The following is a 15,105-nucleotide window of genomic DNA, read 5'->3' on the forward strand; positions in this document are numbered from 1 at the left end:
AGGGGACAAGCCACAGAAAGGATAAACTCCCAAATCTACCCAAATTATTGGCTGACCACTAAACTATGTACACACAGGGGGACTGGCAAAAAATAAGTACAGCTGGAATCTGAAAGAACCAAGCAGAGATTTCAGTTATTGCTGATTAGGAGAGACAGAGTTGGGAATTTGAGTCCAGCCAAATCAACTCCCTCCTAGAACAAACATTACTCAACTGAGAAATAAAACAGAATCCAGAGTCCATAGAATCTAGGGTACATTGAAGTCCATTATAATATTCTGCTTACTTTATATATGTTAGAAATTTTCCATAATAAAAAAATTAAAACAAAATAAAACAACTACAAAAACACCACTGAACCCCAAACTGTTCTTGGCCTCCATATTTCTTGCCAGGACTATTCTTTCACTCTCCTCCCTTCCATTGCCAAACTTCCTAAAAGTATTGCCTACACTAACTGCTTCCATTTGTTCATCTCCCATTCATTCCTCAACCCACTGCAGCGTATCTTGTCTCAACATCATGCTGCCAAAACTGCTCTTGCAAAGGCTACCAATGACCTTCATATTCCTAAATGCAATGGACACTCATCAGTCCCCATTTCCTTTGTCTTCTTGGTAGCATCCAACACTTTTCATCACTCCCCTACCCAACTTTTGTCTTTTGTGACTCCATTTTCTTTGAGTTTTCCTCCTACTTCTCTGCTGCTCCTTCTCAGTCTCTTATGTTGGGTAAGTCATCCAGCCATTATGCATTAAAGTTCCTCAAAAATCTGTACTATCCCACTTTTTTTCTTACTCTTATTCTTTCTATTTGTGATCTTATCAATACCCAAGGCTTTTGGCCAATGACTCTCAAATATCTATAGATCAGCGTTTCTCACCTTTGGCACTATTGACATTTTGGGTTGGATAATTCTTTGCTGTGAAGGGTGTGGTTGTCCTGTACATTGCAGCATGTTGGCAACATCCTTGGCCTCTACTTTCCAGATACCAGTAGCACCTCTCACTACATTGTGACAACCAAGAATATCTCCAGACATTGGCAAATGTCCCCTGGAGGAAAAAAATTATCCCTGATTTTAGAGCCACTGCACTAGACCTTTTATTTAACTGCCTACCTGACATTTCCCTGTGCATACCTCAAAGGTACTTCAAACTTAGCATGTAGCAAAACAAATTTATCATCTAATCTTCCATCATTATGACTCAAATACAAGACAAAACAAAGACTCAAGACAAAACTGATTCTCTTTCCTACTCCCTTTCTCAGTGAATATTTCCCCTTACATATCTAATTTAACAATTCCAACCCCTTGAAATCATCCTTGATGGTCTCCTCCCTTCGTTTATACAACCCATTGCCAAGTTCTTCATTTGTACTTTCTCAATAACTCCTGGTTCAAACACTTCTTTCATCAGTAACACTACCTCCTTTATCCAGGCTTCCAATATCTGTTGCCTGACGTGCTGCAATAACTTTGTAACATCCACTCTTGCCTCTCTCCTATTTTCTATATGCTAGTGAGAGTGATATTCTTGAAATCAATGACTCATTGTTTTACTTCTTGTGCTAAAAATAGAATAAAGACCAAAGTCCTCAACATGCCTACAGACTCTTGTCTGGCTCTTGCCAACTTCCTTACTTCATCTTGTTCCACTCCTCTTCTCACTCCACATTCTTCAGCCACACTGGTCTTTTTCCATTCCTTTATGTGCCATGTTCTTCCTACCCCAGTGCTACTTTGAAATCACCTTTGCAAAGATTATGACAGTGAGAGAAATCTAGCATGGCTGTCTTCATTTTGCTTCTAGTCTTGCAGGTTGGCTGTCCTCACTGATTATTGGGCGTGGGGCCAGGCTAACCATGGGAGGAATTTAGTTTTTAATTTAACTTTGAAGCAAGTGTGATAACAGTGTCTCCCTGAAATTGATCCCTTCTGTGTTCAGTTTTGTGGGCTGAAACTGCCTTTGTAAGACTAAGGAAAGGCCACAAGATTAGGATTATGGAAAGGGCCTGACCTCTGCTAAAACATAGGCATAGTTTCTATAATCCCTTACTGCTCAGCAGCCATGTGGCTTGAGATCACAAGATTTTTGACTTCCCTAGTTGTTTATATAGATAACATCACTATTGCAGGACCTAAGATTGGTCTTTTGAGATGTTTTTCAGATTTTTGCATTCTGGCAACCAACTGACCCCACCAAGACCCATGACTCATGACTCAAATGGTCCTGTGGCCCCTACCCAGAGGTGGGCTCGGTGCACAAGAACCATTTTCCACACTCTTATCATTCCGTCCCCAATCAATCAGCAGTGCCCATTCGCTAGCTCCTGCCCACCGAATTATCCATAAAATCCCTAGCTTCTGAGTTCTCAGGAGGCTGAGTCACTCCCTCCTCTCAGCTGCCTTGTGTTAATTAAACCCTTCCTTTACTGCAATACCATGGTCTTCGTGAATTGCTTTTGTCTGTACAGTGGGCAAGAAGAACCCACTGGGCAATTACAAGTTCACATACCATTCCTTCTGCCTAATACACATGCTTCTCCTCACTCTTTAGTTAATTCATACTCATGCTCTTGATAACTTCCAATTCAAAGTAGAGGCTCTCTGCTATATGCTCTTAAAGTACTCCATCCCTACATAAACAAACTTATCACATGTATTTGTGTGGCTATTTGATTAATAATCCCCATCCCATTCATTAGACTGAACTGCAGAGGGCAAAGTGTGCATCTATTTTGGTTGTTATTGTTTACCACTGTTATCCCTAAGCTTAGTCCATAATAGATACTCAGTGCACAATTTCTGAAGAAATGGAAAATGAATACATGAATGACGATAATGATAGCTAAGGGATAAGGATGAAAAGTGTTGAATAAAGCTGGAAGAGAGTTGGAACAAAGGCAACTTGTGTGTGTGCTATGTTGTATCATGTTCAAGGGATCATGTGGGTTGTGCTGTTGCCTGTGGCTTAGAGCAGGAAAATGAACACGTGGAGATGGTGGATGAATGAGGAAAGAGGAAAACACCAGAATTTAAGACTTGGGGAGTGCAAGGCTCCATTTATCACACTGAAGTGGGGCAGGGTAGGTATTTGAATTAACTTACTCATAAAGTTTGAGAGCAAGGTCCAGGTGAAGGGTACCAGAATATGCCATCCTAAAATGCGCCTGTTTGACCTGTAGATTATTTTGAGCTAAAGACCATCTAGAATAACCAGAGGCAGGAAAAGCTCTAAAAACAGGACACAAGTTTTTCTTTTGTAAAGGAAATTTACTTTTATAAAGGAAATCTCCACTTGCAGAGATGTCTGCTTCTCCCTTACCAGGAAGAGGAAGACTCTTAACAACTCCTATCAATGGAGAAGGCAAACAAACGGGTAAGATCCATGCACTATTTTAGACCTTACCAAAGCTCTGGTGTGATTAATTAAACACAGGATAGGTGTGAATACTTAAATTATCTATGTACATTAAAATAGGCCCTCTTTGTTGAAGATAAGGAGACGGAGGAGGGACACTTAAAATGAACATTTTTACATTTAAATTAGAGCTACTAAAATTTCAAAGGACTCTTTTTTCTTTTTCTACATGTACAATTTCATGCTCTGCACTGCAAAAATAACACCTTTTGAAATGCATTAAGAGTTTTTAACCACTTCTCAAAGTGCTTTCCCATCTATTGCCTAAACTGCAGCTAGCTACAAAGGATTTTGAAAGGATTGCCCTGGCTGGGGATTTTGAGATGTCCAAATCTTTATTTTATTTATAAAATAAAGTCCAAAGACTTTATTTTGTAAATAAGGACATTGAAGTCCAGAGAGGTGAAGTGACTTGTCCAAGGTCACACAGCTCATAAGCGGCTGGGTCTGCCTGAAGCAGGATCCTGAGCCCGATGCACTTTCCACTAATGCAGAATATTGGTTTTCTCAAGGATGTAGTTCTTGACAGAGACCTAGAGGAGGGAAGTGTGCCAAACAGAAGCACTTTGGGGTCCCTAATAGTTTTCTTTGATGTATATTGAGGAAGTAAAATGTGCAGGGCTAGGGATTATTACGATAAGCAGATGTATTGCAGGTCCCAGCCAGAACCCTGCCCATCCTTCCATTTCCTGGCAGTACTGCATCTAAAGCAGCTCAAAGAAGATACAGTACCCCCCAGAAGAACACCTCTTCAATGACCTCAGCAATGTATTTACAGATTTAGCCTATTTTCACTCAGAGGCTACCATTTTCTCCAGCAGTAACTAGTGATGGGGTTGGTTCTTATCTGTTTCCATGATGATATAGTGGTTTTGGGTCCACACCCAAATCTCGTCTTGAATTGTAATCTCCATGTGTCAAGGGAGGAACCTGTAATCCCCACGTGTGGAGAGAGGGAGGTGAATGAATTATGGGGGCAGTTTCCTACATGCTGTTCTTGTGATAGTGAGTGAGTTCTCATGAGATCTGATAGTTTAATAAGCATCTGGCATTTCCCCTGCTTGCACTTCTCTCTCCTGCTGCCTTGTGAAGAAGGTGCCTGCTTCCCCTTTGCCTTCTGCCATGATTATAAGTTTCCTGAGGCCTCCCCAGCCATGGAGAACTGCAAGTCAATTAAATCTCTTTTCTTTATAAATTACCCAGCCTCTGCTATTTCTTTATAGCAGCATGAGAACAGACTGATACATATGAGATTCTGATCACCTGAGGAATGCACTCAGCCCTCTGCATTGCTTCTTAGTGGCTTCAGGAAGAACATTTAGGTGCCTCAGGGGGCGCTCCTACCTAGGCCTGCTTAGTTTCACCGTAAGATCTCAGACCCTGAGACAGGAGTCCCTGAGGCTGGAATGGGGATTTTCAAATGATTTCCCATCATATAAAGCACTGAAAAGTGATGAGGCTTCAAACAATTCAAGTGATGGTTCACAGAAATGTTAGAGAGAATGTAGCATAGACTAGGAGTTTAATGTATATGCTTTGCAAATGCAGGCTCGAAGCCCAGCTCTGTTACTTCTTAGCTACATGGCTATGAATAAGTTACTTCCCTTCCTCAAGCTTCAGTTCCTCATGTGTAAAATGGAAGTGACACCACCTGCACCATACACTTGTTACAATGATTAAATAAGACAATGTAACTTTAAAGAATATGTTACAGTGCTGCTGGCCCATAGTAAATACTTAACAAATGGTAGCTCTTAATGTTGTTGATCTTAGCACAGAGGTTAGAAGTGTGGGCTCGGGAGTCAGGTCGCCTGGGCTCAAATGCTGGCAAAATGTCCAGAGAGATATTTGGCTTATAGTAAGTGTTTGGTAAATGTTTGTAAATAATTATAAATTAGCGTTTTAGCTAGAATCATCCATTTCAATATGCATGTTTGTCAGGAGTCATGATGAATAGTTATACGTGTTACTGAAATAAGAAGACAGTTGTAAATAAAGTATAGCAGGTAGAAAATCTTTCATTATGTGGGTGACTGAGTAAGAACAAAATAGAAGGATCTTTGGTGATACACAATTGGGACTAATTTTCCATGTTACCCGAAAAAGCTAATATTCAATGAGAAAGAGATCAAGGGAAAACATGTCACAGAAAGGCAATATTTACGTTTATTTAATGAGCTTTCTTGAGTATCTCTGTTCCAGGGACACTGGCAGGCCCTTTATGTACATTGTCATAATGCTCATGCAACACTATCCAGAGGACATCACCATCATTTTACAGATGAGATTAAGAGGTGGATCTGTGAAGGTGGAGATGAGATTAGAACACAGGTCTCTTGGATCCCTGAAACATGGCCCCTATAGGTGTGTGACTTGGGACTAGTCACTTTACCTGTCTGTGCCTTAGTTTTCTCATCAGTAAAATGGGGACAATGGTTTCTCCATTACAGGAATGACTGTGAGAATCAAACAAGGCAAGTTTGCAAAATCCCTGCACGCTGTAAAACCCTGTAGACACGTGAATCTTAATATTTGTCTAACCTTGTCCAGTATGGTAAGTCTGAAGGGGGTGTTAGAGTGAGGCTCCCTAAGATCCCGCTGCTACGGTTTCCTGGCAGCTATTTACGGATGATTGGGTTAGTGATTTAGGTGCCAAGGAGCTCTCTGTATTCCACAGCTGGGTCTGTGTCAGTCTTCTCTCCTTGAGAATGAATCAAAAACCCTGGGAATGAATGATATCCTGTGAGGCGCTGCCTTTGACAGCTAATGTGACATGTTTAAAGTGGTATTATCCTGCTCTGAGGCACAATGGGAGGCAGGAAGGTGGGAAGACACAGGAAGCCACGGGCCTGGATCTGCAGAGGTGCAGACACATTTCCAGCTTTTGAGCAAATTATAGGCTGCCCAGGGATCCCAAAGCACTAAACATCCTGCAGTGAGTTACTGCAACCTGAACACTCATCAAGGCTAATGACTCCTCTGAGTCATTAGAACACAACTTCTTTTGCTACTCCTGGAGCTGAGAACATGGCCATCTGGAATAGAAGCAGTCATGGAAATCTTGCTTTTAATAGCCATTAACTGGAACAGGACAAAAACAAAAATAATTTTAGCTACTGATTACTTCTCCCAAGTTTTTCCTGTTTACTTCAGGGAATCAATTTTGGAACCTGAGGGATGGAAAAATATATAGTGAATATGGCATGCTGCCTACCTATGGAATCCAAGGTTTAAACAAATGGATGTCTTGTTTTACATAAAATATAGTTTTTTCCTGAAAAGTTGTGAGTAAATAAAATCTCTCTCTCTCTCTCTCTCTCTCTGTATATATATGTTTTGAGAGACAGTGTCTCGCTCTGTCACCCAGGTTGGAGTGCAGTGGCATGATCTCTGCTCACTGCAACCTCTGCCTCCTGGATTCAAGTGATTCTCCTGCCTCAGCTTCCCAAGTAGCTGGGACTACAAGCATGCGCCACTATGCCCAGCTAATTTTTGTATTTTTAGTAGAGATGGGATTTCACTGTATGTTGGCCAGGCTGGTCTTGAACTCCTGACCTCAAGTGATCCACCCACCTCAGCCTCCCAAAGTGCTGGGATTACAGGCGTGAGCCACCGCGCCTGGCCTAATATCTATATCTAAAATTATATTGTATGTATACTCAGGAGGTTGCTGTTTAAAGGGAAGCTACAGGGAATTGCTCAGGAACATACATCACTGTCCCCTGATTCATGGCTTTCACATTTGGACTTTCCTATTTTCGTTTCCAAGAAAGACCACAGGTTCTCTCTTAGCCAGTGCTTGGTCATCAGGGCCCACTGACAAAAGGAGTGTTCAGAGAAGGGGCATAGCTTCTGCTGCATGGAGCTTTGGGGTAAGTACGCAGAGAGGGAAGGGAATGGTCATTCAACAAAAATTGCACTGAGTACCTGATCTACTCCTTCAAATACTTAATTCATTTGGTCTGAAAGACATATATGTTATGGGCTGTTCATCCTGGAACAGGGTTGGAACTTCTTTCTGTCCATTTGTGGAAGCAATTCATTCTGTTCTCTAAATATATTCTGTTCTCTCTTGCAGGCACAAGGCAGGCTGCCCTTCCATGATTTGTTGAAATAAAGCACAGCCTGGTGACCTGAGTTGGCCAATAAAATGCAACCTGACCCCTCTGGGTGCGAGTGTTTCAGAGTCAGTGTGATTTACCATCTTCTCTTTTTCTTTTTGCCGCATAACCTGTAGAGTTCCAGATAAGACTACTTCATTAGCCTGCATCCAGTGTGAGGGTGACACAGAGCACAGCTCCTAGATGTGGGGGTCAGACAAGCATGGGGCAGAGCACAGAATAAACTGTGCTTTAGGCATTGAGATTTTAGGGTTGTTTGTTTCTCAGCATGATATGGCCAGGAAACGATTTGTTTGTTCAATAACAATGTCCAGAGATGCTCACTTCCACTTTAATCAGAGCTCCAACCTGTCGACAGGTTGAAAGTGGAAGTGAGAGAACCCCCGTTTTGAGGGACTTTGTACTGCTTTTCATCTCAGCAGCCACTGTTCTTTCAACAGACCTCTGGCAATGAGAGCAAAAGACAAGTACTTCTTGTGGGAAATGATGCTATGACACTGGAAGATAGTAATTGCTATTTAGGAAATTATATCTCTGATGCATATGTCCTCCCACTAGACTCATGTTCCATGAGGGCAGGACGACATTTGTTTCCAGGGCCTAGCGTAGCACCAGGCACATGGCAGGTACTCTATAAGCGATGTATGTGTTAGGTATGGTGAGTTGTTCAGAATATGGGTGCTGGAAGGAGGCAGAGCTGGGTCTTTATTTTGACAGTTGTAAACTAGACATATAATAATGTTTACTTCGAAGTATTTCTGTGATGATTAAATAAAAGAATATATATCAGGAACATGGCCTAGGGCTTAGCATGTGCTAAATGCTCCAAAAGTGGTAGCTGATATTGGTTACTTATGGTAGAGAGTGGGAAAATACCCAAACCTTTTCTGAGTGAGAAAAATTTCCAGCCATTTGAGTTATATCCCTCAAGAAAAATATGTTGAAATCTGAAGTTGTAAGGGCTGTCCCATCCCCCAATATGCCATCTCGTGAATTGATTATTTAGAGTTGAAAACACTTGGAGAAATTGTAGTTTCAGAAAGGGAGAGCTGACCTGTCTTTTCCTGCATGCAGCCTATGACAAAGATTCCTCTGGGAGGGGTAACCTCTCCATACCAGGGGAGAAAATGCCCTTATCATGAGAGACTGGGAAATGGAGGCTGCGATCGACTTAAATAAACGTACTTAACAAAGTAACGCTTATCATCGTCCACCTGTTTTACATTCCCCATATATCTCCCAGTGACTCCCCTAGGACATTTGCTCCCCCAGCCAGATTTTCTTTGTACTGTCATTTCTTCTCGAATTTATCATTCTTCGTCCAAAATGCACAAAAGCATCTTGCTTTGGCCACTTCTACAGACTTCACTCTCTTAAGAAGTCCCTGTATAGGTAAAATTAACACGATTTGTATATTTTTCTCTTGCTTATCTGCCTGGTGTCAATTTGACTTCTAGAACCAGCTGAAGAGCCCACTGAAAGCTATAGGAGGGTGGTAGAGGTGATCTCCAGCTCCGCACAAATTCTAATGTCAGGTGCCTGTGACCCTATTTGGAAAAGGGTCTTTGCAGATGTGGTCAAGTTAAGATGAAGTTATCAGTGTGGGCCCTAATCTAAAAGCACTGGTATCCTTATAATAAGAGGAGAAGACAGGGACATGCAGGGAGAAATACCCATGGGATGATAGAAGCAGAGATTGGAGTGATGCATCCAGAGGTCAGGAATGCCAAGGATTGCCAGCAAATAACAGAAGCTAGAAGGAGCAGCAAGGAGTGTACCCGACGACCTGCTGACATCTGATTTTGGATTTCTTGCTGCTAGAACTATGAGAAAATAAATGTCTGTGGCTTTAAGCCATCCAATTTGTAGTATTTTGTTACATACAGTAGCCCTAGCAAGCAAATATGCCAACCATCCAATTTTTGTGTAGTAGCCATGAGTAGCGGCGATATCACAATTCCTTCTCTGTACATTTCTTAAAGCTCAAAGTCTACTGGAATTTCATCAGGGCAAGTATAGGTGAAGTTTCCTCCATCCGACAAAGGCATGCAAATTACATCACTATCTCCAGCTTCCATCAGGAGCCAGAAAATTCCTCTTGAATGTTTGAATTCAGTTACACGAGAGAGAAAGAAAAACAAAGATAATGTTCACTTAGGAGAATGTTATTTCTTGAGAAAAAGAATCTTAACCCTTATCTCGGCCTGTAGAAGAGTGATTCTTGGAAATTTCCTAAAATAGAACTGAAAAAAAGAACCCTCAACAACACCCACTCAAGTAGACAATGTTCATTTAGGCTTCTTGGCACCAAGTCCAACAATAAAGGGCTTAATTAAAACAGAGTCAGCGATGTTAGGCAAACCACTGCAGTTGGGCTCAGGAGGAGGGATATGCACTGTCGACTCTAACAAAGGCTCGCTGTTGCCAACAAAACCGCCATTCCACACATTTTTTGGCAGGAAGGGAACCTGTCCTCTGAGAACCTGCAAGAGGCTATATTTAGAGTTCAGTTGCAGTCTCCCAGAGTCAACAGTACAGCAAGAAAACATAGGTAGGTGTAAGAAGCCCAGGAAGCAGATCTAAGAAATCCTCGAAGGCTCTGTAGGACTGGAGGGCAGAACTGGAGAGACTCAAGTGAGGTAACTGTCCACGCCTTGGAAGAGCTTTAAAATCCCACTTTCCACTGCTTTCTGTGGAATGTCCTCAGGGAAGTGTGACTGAAGTGCGGGATGGGGTGGCCACAGCCAACTCAACATGTTAATGGTAGGTCATTCGTAATCCTTCTTTGGTGTTATTTTTATCCTGAAGAATATTTTGATTATTTGAACCCACTGAACAACCATAGCTAACATCCCGTACCTTGGAAAGCCCATCCTGTTTGCCTCTGAGGTGGGAGGTTACAGAGGGAGTGGCTATGTCCCCCTCCCAGCCCCATGGAGTCCCCCTTTCCTTCTGATCCTCCCAGATAACCAGTGGATGTGGAGTGCTCCTGATTTTAGAGCCCAGGTGTAAAGGTGACTCCATCAGTGGGACCTCTGTCCATCTGTCCATGTGACTCCATCAGTGGGACCTCCCGGGAATGGGTGGGAGTTCCTCAATTTCCCACACTTGAGATTAACAAGTGCCTAGGCCCTGTACTGACTTCATGCATTCTGCTTTGCGCCAGGCACTGTGCTGAGCACATGGAAAACAAGTATGAGGGAGACTTTATCTCTGATCCAGAGGGGTTTTCTGATCCAGTCAGATCAGAAACAAACAACAAACAAAAAACCCCCAAAAACCTTACAATGGGGTATGACAGAAATATTATTTGAAGACCGAGGAGAATTAGAGAACAAGCAGGCCCAGAATGGCTAATTCACAGAGTGAGAGAGCTGCAGAGCTGGGCCTAGAGTCCCTTCTAGGGCCCCTTGGCCCTCCCCTTTCTCTGCTTCCCTCTTGTTCCTGCAGGATGATTTTCCTCCAGTGGACTCCAAGCTCAGAAGGGCAGGAACTGTATCCTCCACTTCCGTTGACTGCATGGGTCCCCTAATGCAGCCCTGCAAACATAGTGTCTACTTCAGAAAGGGATTTCTGCAGAGATGGTCAATTCCTTTCTCTGAATGTGGGAGTGGAGCATTTAGGACAAGCGCAATCTAAGTTTTTCTACGACTGTATCTAACTACGTGAGTTTGGAAAAGTTACCAGACCTCTCTGAGCCTGTTCCTCAGTCGGTAAGATGAAGAAGGTAGATCATATAACTTCCAAAACTTTAGAGTTCCATGACTATAATCTAGCAAGGCACACAGTTATCTGTGACTTGGAGCTAGACAGACCTGGGTTCAAAGGCCAGACCCAACCCTTATTTGTTGTGCAACCTTGGCAAATTATTTAACTCCACCGAATCTCCATTGTTCATTATTAAATGGAGCTGTAATCATTAAATCTATTTCACTAAGCTGGTATGAGCATTAAATAAAATAATACATGTACAAAGTCAGTCGTAAAAGAGCCTCTCTATAAATTTTAAGGTGGAATTTAAGAAATGTTTGTCAAAGGTATGAATGTCACTGCCTCTCCAAGAGACACAGAATTTCATGCAATGGTTCATGGACAGGGCAACCACATACTTTGGTTCCCCTGTGTCTTGACACAATTATTAACACAATTATTATTTATTTTCCTTTTCACTCTCAAAAACTCATTGATCTGTAGAGCCAGTCTACTAATTTCAAAACTACATTTGCTAGGTGCCTACTATAGAAAGTCAAACTCATTCTCTTAGTGGCATTATTTTGAGTTCTTTCCCTGTGTAGTCATTAATTAAAATCCTGGTAACAACACAAAGCTTCTGTGAAGTGGCTTACAGTTGACCATCCATATCCACAGGTTCTACATCTTGGATTCAACCTACCATGGATTGAAAATATCAGGAAAAAAGTCCGGGCATTGTGGCTCACACCTGCAATCCCAGCACTTTGGGAGGCCGAGGTGGGTAGATCACCTGAGATCGGGAGTTTGAGACAAGCCTGACCAACATGGCAAAACCCCACCTCTACTAAAAATACAAAAATTAGCTGGGTGTGGTGGCGGGTGCCTGTAGTCCCAGCTACTTGGGAGGCTGAGGCAGGAGAATTGCTTGAACCCAGGAGGCGGAGGTTGCAGTGAGCCGAGACCACGTCATTGCATTCCAGCGTGGGTGACAGAACAAGACTCTGTCTCAAACAAACAAACAAACAAACAAACAAACAAAAGAAAACAGATTAAGAAAAAAAGTCCAAATATAAAAAACACAATGATAAAAAATAACACAAATTAAAAATGTAGTGTAAAGACTATTTTTTCTTTTTTTTTTAACATTATATGTTAAAGGCTATATGTGCAGAATGTATTGTTACATAGGTATACATGTGCCATGGTGGTTTGCTGCACCTATCAACCTGTCATCTAGGTTTTAAGCCCCGCATGCATTAGGTATTTGTCCTAATGCTCTCCTTTCCCTTACCCACCCCTCACCCCCTGACAGGCCCCGGTGTGTGTTATTCCCCTCCCTATGTCCATGTGTTCTCATTGTTCAACTCTCACATAAGAGCAAGAACATGTAGAGTTTGGTTTTCTGTTTCTGTGTTTGCTGAGAATGATGGGTTCCAGCTTCATCCATGTCCCTGCAAAGGATACAAGCTCATTCTTTTTTATGGCTGCATAGTATTCCATGGTGTACATGTACCACATTTTCTTTATCCAGTCTATTATTGATGGCCATTTGGATTGGTTCCAAGTCTTGTACAACTATTTACATAGAATTTACATTGTGTTAGGTATTGTAAGTAAGCTAGAGATTATTTAAAGTATATTGTAGGATATGTATGTTATGGGCGAATACCATACCATTTTATATCAGGGATTTGAGCATCTGTGGATTTTGGTATCCAGTGGGGAAGGAAGTCCAGGAGGTTGACTATATATTACCCACAGTCTTTTGCTCTTCATGACTTTTTGGTAGTCTACAATTCACTCTTTGCCAGACTCTCTGGAGAAAGACTTAAAGGTATTAAACCAGCAAACCTCAGGCCTGGTCTTGGCTCCTTGAAGGCCTGATCTTTGGACTGAGGCAAGTCATGTCATTATTGCCTTAGTTACCATATGTAAAAAGTAAGAAAGAAAAAAAAAAAAGAAGCCAACACTTATTTAGCTCCTATTGGGAACATTTTATAAATGCAACACCATTTACTTACTGCCACAAGTCCGGGAAGTATAGGTTGTTGTTCCCATTTACACCTGAGATTAGTGAAGCTCAATAAGATGAGGTAATATCACTGAGATAAGTTGCCAAAGTAGTAAGGGAAAGCAGGTAAGAAACCATTGTGCCTTCCTGCCTTTCTTGTTGGAGTTTCAGGTGATGATTGTAAAACACTAAGCCCTGTAGAAGACAGGCTTCTATTAACACAAAAAAACTGAAATAGGTTTATAATTGTTTGTACTCTTTTTTTCTTCCTGGAATTTGCAAATCTCAGATATTGCTCTAGCCTCTTTGTTGATTATGAGATTTTTTTTTTGGCAGAAAATAATTGTTCGAGTTGAGTTCCAAGGGTTAAAAGAGTTTCTCCTTCTATTCTCCTTGAATAAGAAGAATCCTGATAAGGTGTGCAAATGGTTGAAGTATAAGTGCAATTTTCACTAAAAATCCTGAGTACCTGGAAAAGCTGATGAAGAAGGCCTTGAACCTCCATCACATCATTAGCTGACTGAACATTTTATAATCAGGAGGGAAAAAAAGCCAAATAGAAGGAAATTTCAGCTGAAATTGACACCTCTGTCCAAATAGAAAATCACTTCAGAATCTGAAAATCCTAATTCCGCAAGTCACGGATGCTTCCAATTAGAACAGAGAAGGTTAATGTAGTTTCAGCTGTTACTTAAAATATTAAAATGTGCCAAGAAACTCAGAGAGTTGGTACAAAGAAGTTTCTTTTTCTACTAAAATATTTACTCCTTCAGAAATAATAATCAGAGGCTTTAGGCCCCTTTCCCTAAAAAGTCACACTTAACACTCTTCACTTTCTTTTATGGCTGTGAACATGGCACAGACCCACATATGCCTCCACTTTATAAAACAAACACCTTCCTGACGTCTAGAAGGCCTCTAGTGAATCTGGGTCTCTGGGCAGTAAGTTTTTTGGAATGTGTCTCTGTTCTAATACAAACATTTGATATCCAAAGCAAATAATCATCAAACCCGCGATTCTGAAATTACTGTCCCCCTGACTCAGAGGCACAGCCAATGAGTCACTTATTTACATGTAAGTACAAGATAGGGACAGAAAAACATCCTATCTGCTTGTTTTTCCAAAGCAGGTTTGAGAAGTAGTCACACATTTTTTTCCACTGAATCATAAATCTGCAGCCTCAGTTTAAGAAATAGGCTAGGAGCTCAGAACCCTATGAAGATACACCAAGATAATAGTCCCCTATGCCAAGGACAAGCTGAAATTGTAAAAGCTCGAATCCATTTTATACTAGCATTTATGAGGCAATTCTATGGACAGGCATCTGAGTCCTATCCTGAAGTAATTTGTAAGCAGAAGAGCCCCGCCCACTTTAATTTACCAGATAAACATTTCTGGAGCTATCATCGCATATTAGTCATGAAAGCTGGAATTTAATGAGAGAACAGAATGCAGTTTTCAAAGTGCACAAAAGTTCACTGGGAAAACATATGCTTAAACTTCAGGGACCATGATCCCTGGAAGCAAATGGAAGAGACAGCTAAGTGCCTGGAATTAGATGTCTGAAAGAACTACTCATCAGATGCAATTAAGCAGGGGGAAGGGGAGAAGCACGCATTTGACCTAATGTGTTGTTTTGACTAAGTTCAGCCTCCAAACTACAAATGCCTTGAAAGGAAGGAATCTCAGAACATTCAAGATCAGAAATGTTAAAGGCCAAAAAAGTATTTGCTTTGAAATGATTGAGAAAAGATGTGTGTGTTTCTGGTCAGGCATAAGTTCCAGTGAGACCCACTCCAAGTTTCAAAACATTGATGTTAGTGAGAAGCCTAAGAGCAGAGGTTCAGACAGAC

At 41.5% G+C, this 15,105-nt stretch overlaps 1 protein-coding gene across 2 annotated transcripts in view; it reads right to left on the reverse strand.

Annotated features, from left to right (window-relative positions):
- Nucleotides 1-15,105, reverse strand: part of ME3 (malic enzyme 3) — a 1,085,505-nt gene that overhangs the window by 73,707 nt on the left and 996,693 nt on the right. The window lies entirely within an intron of this gene.

This window comes from Macaca thibetana, chromosome 14, assembly GCF_024542745.1.
Source record: "Macaca thibetana thibetana isolate TM-01 chromosome 14, ASM2454274v1, whole genome shotgun sequence".
Taxonomy (NCBI): domain Eukaryota; kingdom Metazoa; phylum Chordata; class Mammalia; order Primates; family Cercopithecidae; genus Macaca; species Macaca thibetana.